This window comes from Leptodactylus fuscus, chromosome 3 (assembly GCF_031893055.1).
Source record: "Leptodactylus fuscus isolate aLepFus1 chromosome 3, aLepFus1.hap2, whole genome shotgun sequence".
NCBI classification, from domain to species: Eukaryota; Metazoa; Chordata; class Amphibia; order Anura; family Leptodactylidae; genus Leptodactylus; species Leptodactylus fuscus.
The window spans coordinates 30,122,427-30,132,382 of NC_134267.1; positions in this window are offsets into that span (position 1 = coordinate 30,122,427).

Here is a 9,956-nt window from a genome sequence, read left to right on the forward strand (position 1 = left end):
CTGGGGTGTGTCTGCACTGACCTTATAAGAGGCAAGTCTGCAGCAACTCCAGGGTTTTATAGAGAAAACGGCAGAGAATTATGGGGAATGTCTAATAAATATATAAATATAAAATGATTCCAATTCCCAGAAAGCTGAGTGTGTGTTGGTGAAGTTCACATGATGAATAGTTTGTGAGACTATGGCAGCCTGAGGTACAAGGTGTTTGTTGTACACACTATGGAGATTTTCTGAAGAATTATTTTTTTGTTAAAACTGGATTTCCTGAAATAAACTCCTTTTGGATTCTTTTCACCAATCAAGGTCTGATTGTTTTTTTGAAAAATCCCATGCGTCATAATGACTTTCAAATGGGGTGAAATAGGCCCACTTTGGGAGGCCGCAGCTCCTCCACATAAGGTCCCAGAAGCACAATTCTGGTATATTTTGGTAGGGCGGATCTCTTTTTAAAACGTTTCTCTCGGATTTTCGATAGGGCGGATAGTACCGGAGCAGACAGTACCGGCGCGCACCTACCCACCACGCTGGGACCTTTCGGTATACAGGGTTGATTTACTCCTCATTGGAAAGCTCTAGATCTCTACTTTTCAAGGAAACTAGTAACCAGTCGATAGGATGTAAGGAGGCGGAGCTACGTCTCCCGGAAGAGAGGCAACTTTAAAGAGCTAATGGCTTTCAAGTGAATGGGGCTGAGCTGCAATACAAAGCAGTCCCTATGATATATACGGTCTGTACTTGGTATTCAGTGAAGAGGTCCCGGTCTCACCAGAATGCTGAAGCCAATTCAACCTGCTTATTAGTGGGGGTCCCGGGTGTCAGACCCGCAGAAATCATATATTGACAACCTATCCTAAGGATATAATATCAGTATATAAGTCATAGAAAACCCTTTTAATAGTGAGAATAAATAAGTTAAAACTTAACATTAAGTCGCTTCTCTTGGACAGGACGGCACAAGCTGTGGCCTGGGGGAAGGTAAAGAATAGTGCTAAGTAAGGCTGCATTCACCCTGAGTAATGCTGGCGTTTTTTGTGCTTATTTTTGCACATAGCGCCGCGTTTACGCCGGGCAACGCCACCGCAAAATAGCGCGGCGTTACCCAGCGTTAACGCGGCGCTATGTGCAAAAATAAGCACAAAAAACGCCAGCGTTACTCAGTGTGAATGCAGCCTTTTAGTGTATACTGGTTACTGTAGACTGTTAATATTACCTTATTATAGTGTTTTATGAACATAACCCCTTCCCTAAAGATACCTGTAGTCACATTCGCTCATAGGACACAAGTCACAGACCACTTTATATGCTACGATACATAAAGGCAGGGGTTATATTCATGATATATTTCTTTAAGAAGGTTATTAAGATTTAGAGAATTCCCATAATAGAATAAACCTTTAAGAAATAAGTAAATATTCGAATACATTTATCTTCTCTGAGCCTTGTGTTGTGCTCCCATAGATCCTGTGTATAAACTAGGATCTATAGTGATCTTATATCACACGTTATACGATGTTTTTCATCCCATCGAACACTTAGTGGCCTTATTCCGATGGGTCCCTACACTAACACTTTATATATAGGGCAGGAGATGAGCTTCTTATATCCTCACTGTTACAGGTCAGTCTCTGAGAACTTGACCTCTAGGGTCTTGTCTATAGGGGGAGTAAAGTCTTAGTGTAGGGACCCATCTGAATGAGGTCGCCGTGACGTGGCAGATGGGCTCGCACAATTCATGAAACTGTGCGCTAAGAACCTCACATTTATATCTGTAGTCAGTGATACATGGAAGTGCAGGCCAGGGATGTTATCAAAGCTCCGCACTAAAAGTATAAACTCACTTGTCAGGCCTGAGTCTAGGGGGTCTAGGCTCCGAGTGGCTTCTCCAAAAATTACTCTGGCATCAGTCCTTATTAAAGATGGCTGAACCTCTGAAGATTTGTTTTGGGTTAAGCCGGAAGTGAAATTATCATTATTATTATACTCTGGGGTCTCTTCTGGCCGATTTCAGATTGCTGTGTAGTGTGAACCTTGTAGTGTGGAGCCTGAGTGTTATAGACGGGATGACACACTGGCATGTCATTGTTGTGGGGAATTATGGGGCCTCAAAATTCCTGATGGCGGCCCTGTTTACACTGACCCATTCATTGACCCACACATACAGACAGGTATAGGAGCTGCTCAGTATTTTGCAGCTATTTACAACCCAGACCCACATCTGCAACATCTATAATGGCTGTGTGCATGGGCCCATAGAAATGAAAGGGTCCATAGTTTTATTCACAGTTGCTGACCCACAATTGCAGAAAAAAAACTGTGGTCATGTGCATGGGCCCCATTTACTTGTGGCCCTGTTTACTATCAGTAGGTCCATGTACAGGTAATCCCTCTGTTTCTAAATGTACCACAGCCACGAATGTCGGCTATCAGTTTGGGCCATAAGATGACCTTAAATGTCACAGTTTGGATGGGCGAGATGCGGCTGTTCGATTGATGGTGGAATTGTTTATACAAGTGAAAAGCTGCCCCAAAGTCTATGGGATTGCTCAAAGCACACTTGTATGTATAGCCAACCTCCTTTTTTCTTCAGATAAAAGTCAGCTGACACTGTTTTTGGTATATTTTATAACCAATCATTGGCCGACATGGCTGGAATCTTCCATTTCATTCAGTGAAAATCTCATATGTATGGTGAGCCTTACTGGGTACGATAAACACACATAAGTCTGGTCATCTTAAAAAGGTTTTACAGGACTTATTAACTGATGATCTATCCTTAGGATTTACCATTAATTGAGGATTGTGGGGGTTCAATACTCAGGACACCTGCACATCTCAGAAAGTGATTTCATACCCATTGGTCATATGGCAATACTGTAACTCAGTCCCATTAGTTCTGCACAAACCCTTTCACTGTTTTTCATGCACATGCCCTGTTCTTACACCCTACCCGCAATGGCTTAGCTGCCCCCGATGGCTATATACTCCATAATTTAAATGGGATAATGGTCATCCAGTAGGTCATCGCCCCAGCCTGTCAGCTGAGGAGCTTTATTGTGACACGCACAGTATTTCGCCTATACTAAAGCCTAAGGAACTGTACAGAATCGGTAAGTGTCCATTTTGTTCTGCACAAGCCACTTTCCAGTTGTTGCTGACATCCTCCATAGTGTGCTATGGTCTAAGTAAGGGCTAGTTCACAATTTGCGTGGTAGGGTGGATTTTGACACCGAGAGTGACGCGGGGTCACTCTCGGGTCAAAACCCGCCTGCCACGACTGTCGCGGCTTCCGACAGTAGCGGCTTCCCCCTCTGGAGTTGGCTCAATTGAATGGGCCGGCTCTGGAGATTGCTCAACGAGTCGTGGAATCTGCCTGAAGTAAGGGCAGCCCACCTCTTTTTTCCGTGAGCAACATAACGTGGATTAAGCACCAAATCCTCCGCCTCTGTTCCTGTGTGAACGGGCCCTAAGTGTTTGGGATCCACATTGCTCCTTTGCAGTGAAAGTTTTACCATGGTGGGGTGGAAGTTTCTTAAAAATGTCAGTAAGGTACAGATGACCCATAAATCCAGACCATATATTCAGAAGATGAATACAGGCAGCAGGTATGGAGGTTTTCCAGGCAAAATTTCTGGGAATGATGTAAAGTTAATAAACAAACGTGTTATCTTTTGCCCCTTCCTAACCCACCTCCCCCTACTGTTTCGCTGGTTAGGAGCTCATCCTCTCTGCCAGTCTTTAGCTTTGATGATCACTGACATGATTGCTGGAACCTCAGAGTCAGGGACCAAATAAACAGAGAGGACCTGGGACCCACTATTGGTATATAGGGGAGGCAGGAGAGGGGATAGCATTCCAGGCTGTCAAAAAAACGTTTGACTTTTCCTAGAAAACCCCTTTAAGGATGACACTGTCTGGGACATATGACATTCAGCCCAAAAGGTGTATAAAGGTATCATAGGTATAATAAATAAATGATATAATGTGAATAAATAAGTGACATGTAAAATCCACTAATAAATGTCCTCCTAGTGAGCTCCAAACCCACTGTGTCCCTTCATATAATATATGATAAAGTTCTGTCTGCACGATGCCACCACTAGGGGGAGCTCAGCATATAGGACGTCATCCAGCTAATATATAGAGGCCAATAGTAGCTGTAAGAATCATTGGTGTTGGGGTCCGACCTAATATCATCAATGAGACACTACTATCTCCTGTCAAATAATGAGCTGGTCAACGATATATATACTGTATATATATATATATATACACACACACACACACACACACACACACAGTATAGGTCAGTGATGGCGAACCTTTTAGAGACCGAGTGCCCAAACTGCAACCCAAAACCCACAAAATTTTCGCGGAGTGCCAACACGACAATATAGACTTAATACTATGCGGATCCACAATTGCGGACAGTTACTGACCAAAAATTACAGTCATGTGGGGCTTTACAGAGCTTTCAATAATACAAACAACGTTGTACTGAAATGTAAAGGTCTCGGCATTTGGTACTTTGAACAATTAATTTTCACTATTTACATCGCACAGGATCTGTTTTATAGTTACCGTGTAATATTCTTACATCCTGTACTAATATCACGTCTGCTATAAAACAGATACTGTGTGATATAAATAGTGAGGGGACCCCAGACAGTATTATATGCTCTGCAGTGGGCCCACCACACAATATTATATTCTCCACAGTACCACAGTAGCCCCCCAGTGTTATATGCTCCGCAGTAGGTGTCCCCCCCCCCCCACAGGATTATATGCTCCACAGTGGCATCCACACACAGTATTGTGTGCTTATAAATAGCCCCCCCCCAGTATTATATGCTCTTTAGTACACCCCCCAGTATTATAAGCCACCCCAGTATTATACACTCCCCCCAGTATTATAAGCCCCCTCAGTATTATACACTCCCCTCAGTATTATACACTCCCCCCAGTATTATAAGCCCCCTCAGTATTATACACTCCCCTCAGTATTATACACTCCCCCCAGTATTATAAGCCCCCTCAGTATTATACACTCCCCCCAGTATTATAAGCCCCCTCAGTATTATACACTCCCCTCAGTATTATACACTCCCCCCAGTATTATAAGCCCCCTCAGTATTATACACTCCCCCCAGTATTATACACTCCCCCCAGTATTATACACCCCACCCAGTATTATAAGCCCCCCCAGTATTATACACTCCCCCCAGTATTATACACTCCCCCCAGTATTATACACCCCACCCAGTATTATAAGCCCCCCCAGTATTATACACTCCCCCCCAGTATCATACACCCCACCAAGTATTATAAGCGCTCCCCCCAAATCATATACACAGTGAGCCACTCTCATACTCACCCCTGAAGAGCCGCCGGCATCCACCTTCTTGTCACTGGCGGCGCTGATGACGTCATCGCGCCCGCGTCGGGGCAGAGGTCAAACTCTGCAGCCAGTGTAGGCCGCGGTCGCGCGATCCGCGGCCTACCCTGACAGCTTTCAGCTGTATGTGCATTTGCACATACAACTGAAGGCAGTGATCGCTCATCAACGGGGAATCCTGTACCGGATTCCCTGTTGGTGAGCGATCCGGGCGACCGCACGCGTGCCAGCATGGAGGGCTCTGCATGCCCTCTCTGGCACGCGTGCCATAGGTTCGCCATCACTGGTATAGGTTATATAAAACATTATGACTCAGTCTGCTACAAAGCAAGACCTGATAAGGCAATGTCAGTTGTAAATAAAAATAATATATGGCTCCTGGAATGTGGGGATATAATAGAAATATTTTAGTGATATATTCCCAATCCACCAATAAGAAAGCTTCATACAGTGATGTCTATGGAAAAATATATAAATGGTCTTAATGCCAAATCAGTGCTGGAACTTAAGGGTTAAATCCTGTGTTGTTTATGTCACCGTGGTAACCACCACCCACCAATCGGATTGCAGGATGTAATTTGAATAGAACAGTTGGCGTCTGTCAGTTGCTCCTCAGCGCTGCAGGAGATGGGCGGCTACACGATCGGCTCTGCTCAGCATAGTGGTGAAGACTGGTGAGAGCCCGGGGTCTGACCCTAATACTGACAGGACATATCACAGATCACAGCTAGGGGGCGACTGTTAGTAAATGTCCAGTATTAGTCTGCGTTCACATAAACGTCTCTCTGCTATTCTGCTGTTATTATTATTATCATTTGCAGAACAAACACAAAACCTTTCCATTGATTTCCAGGTATTACAGTAAGGCTGGATTCACACTACCACTGTAATGTCCGCTGCCGGCATCTGCATGAAGGACTTTTCCTTCTCTTACATTAGTAATCACACAAGGCGGAGGATACATGGCAGCCATCATGTAGTTTACATGAATGTCAATGGGAACGGGCACAGACTCAGTCTATGTCTGTTCTCTGCCACAGTTAATGGCAGTTGTGGTCTCTGCACCCCCAGAGGACATTACTATGACTGCCCCCCTCCATGTATACAGGATATATGTATGGCGGACATTACTGTGACTGCCCCCCCTCCATGTATACAGGATATATGTATGGCGGACATTACTGTGACTGCCCCCCTCCATGTATACAGGATATATGTATGGCGGACATTACTATGACTGCCCCCCCTCCATGTATACAGGATATATGTATGGCGGACATTACTGTGACTGCCCCCCTCCATGTATACAGGATATATGTATGGCGGACATTACTATGACTGCCCCCCATCCATGTATACAGGATATATGTATGGCGGACATTACTGTGACTGCCCCCCCTCCATGTATACAGGATATATGTATGGCGGACATTACTATGACTGCCCCCCCTCCATGTATACAGGATATATGTATGGCCACTATGGCTTCTATCATACACTGAACTGATATCTGACACTTATTAGTTTTATCCCTCTATCTACCCACGACGTGTATCATATATGGATGTGTATAGGATGTCCATGTGTCATATATGTATGTGACAGGCTGTTATGTAAGTATGTGTACTGCATGTCATTATTTAAACAAGACCTGGACAACCCCTTTAAGTAAAGCCATTTATGTAATCTCTATATAGTTTATGTATGTTGTATCTCTTGTATGTGTATATACATTGTAGAGAATTTAAGACTGGCATTTATCAAGTACATAGATAAATATGTAGATAGATAGATAGATAGATAGATAGATAGATAGATAGATAGATAGATAGATAGATAGATAGATAGATAGAAAGATATGTAAATAGATAGATAAGTAGATAGATATGTAAATAGATAGATTTGTAAATAGATAGATAGATAGATATGTAAATAGATAGATATGTAAATAGATAGATATGCAGATAGATAGATAGATAGATAGATAGATAGATAGATAGATATGTAAATAGATAGATATGTAAATAGATAGATAGATAGATAGATAGATATGTAAATAGATAGATATGTAAATAGATAGATAGATAGATAGATAGATAGATAGATAGATAGATAGATAGATAGATAGATAGATATGTAGATAGATAGATATGTAGGTGGGTAGATATGTAGATAGATATGTAAATTGATATGTAGATAGATAGATATGTAAATAGATATGTAGATAGATAGATATGTAAATAGATAGATATGTAGATAGATATGTAAATAGATAGATATGTAGATAGATAGATATGTAAATAGATAGATATGTAAATAGATAGATATGTAGATAGATATGTAAATAGATAGATATGTAGATAGATAGATAGATAGATAGATAGATAGATAGATAGATAGATAGATAGATAGATAGACATAGTTGTATTTTATATGTTTGTAAGGGTAAGGCCTCAGGTAGCAAAACACAGTTAAAAAAAAGCTGTAGAAAAAAACACTCAGTGGAAACACATCACATTTTTTTCCTGCAGCGTTATCCACTACATAAGTAAGCAAATTTAAAAAATTATTGCATTTTCACAGTTTTCCTGTGCAGTCTCTCTGCCCCTATACGCCATAGTTTCTGCAGGTATAATTGATGCTTTTTTCGGCAATTAGCCAGAGTCCACTTTGCAGGTTCTGTATAATGCAGCATTTTTTTTTTATTGTGGGGCTTCAGCCTAAAGGCAGTAAAGGTGTGAGCATTGTATGTGTATATATATATATATATATCCTTAGATTTGGAAAAAGTAAAAATCAGCAACAAGATGCATAAAATATACTTAATAAGATATAACTTTTAATTCTATTGTAAAAAAGATTACATTGATCCATCGGTTCAGTGGTGGGTGAATTATCGTTTCGAGTCAATATGCCCCTTACTCATGGGACATATACCCTCTATTTGGGATGGATTTGTTAAGAATGACATTTTATACACCAGTCTCTATTCCCCATTTGTTGTGTATATGTTATAGTATATTACTAGGACAAGTCATATCTTGCTGCTCAGTGTTGCTGGGACTTCTTGTTCCCCACTTATCACTATAGTATATGAAGGAGCTGCAGCACTAGTGAAGCACAGCTGGAGGTTTTCTTCTTGCCCATCACTACTCCTGCCCCAGCACTATGAGCTGCCGCAGCTTCTTCTTTACTCACCTGAAGGGGGCGCTGTTGCAGTTCTCTGTACAGGGTCTGGTTGGGAGCAGCGATGTGCAAGGAAAAGTCAGAGGAGCTGTGGCTGTCAGTAATATACTAGTACTACGGTAGCTGTAGTGTATAAACCTATATAACATTAGTAAGAGCATGTTATATATATAATGTTATATAATACAATATTTTATGTTATATACAATAGTAAATATAATATATAATATAGTATATAATAGTACTAGTTATAGTAATGAGAATTTAACCCTAACTGTGCCACCTTTTATATAAAACATAGTGGGGAATTTATCTAAGGCTGGGTTCACACTAGCGCTTGGTTTCCGTCCGGGGATTCTGTCTCCCATTCCACCTGAAAAATATGGAGAGAAAAGTCCCGTAAGCAGGAGTTTTCTTTCTGCATTTTTAGGAAACTCAGTGGCCCCCATATAGTCTATGGGGTCTGCAGGCTTACACGAGTAACCGCTTTGTAAGCGGATGGGATTTCTATATTCCAGGTCCTCAAGTGGATCCAAAGAATGGAAACCTGTGCAGGTGTGAACATAGCGTAAGACGGGAGTTGATGTATATTTCTGCTATACTTCACACCAGTTTATAGCTTACTACGAATTATAGTATAACTGTCAGGCTACGGGTGATCCCATCGCCTCTTAGATGATCCCGTTCATCACTGTTATGTAAAGTAATCATTAGCAAATGTATTTTATCATTAAAACATATTTTATATACAATAGTAGCATTAAAAGGGATTTCCAGGACATATATATGTATATACTGTATATCTCTATAACTATATATGGGCATAGCCTCTTCTCTGGGCCAATGATGTCATGTTCATTGGCCACATGGCATAGAAATAGCTCAGGCCCTTTCAAGTGAATGGGGCTGAGTTGCAATACAAAGCAGTCCCTATGATATATACGGTCTGTACTTGGTATTCAGTGAAGAGGTCCCGGTCTCACCAGAATGCTGCAGCCAATTCAACCCGCTTATTAGTGGGGGTCCCGGGTGTCAGACCCGCAGAAATCATATATTGACAACCTATCCTAAGCATATAATATCATATATAAGTCATAGAAAACCCTTTTAATAGTGAGAATAAATAAGTTAAAACTTAACATTAAGTCGCTTCTCTTGGACAGGACGGCACAAGCTGTGGCCTGGGGGAAGGTAAAGAATAGGGCTAAGTTGTAGTGTATACTGGTTATTGTAGACTGTTAATATTACCTTATTATAGTGTTTTATGAACATAACCCCTTCCCTAAAGATACCTGTAGTCACATCCGCTCATAGGAGGGGTCACAAGTCACAGACCACTTTATATGCTACGATACATAAAGGCAGGGGTTATATTCAT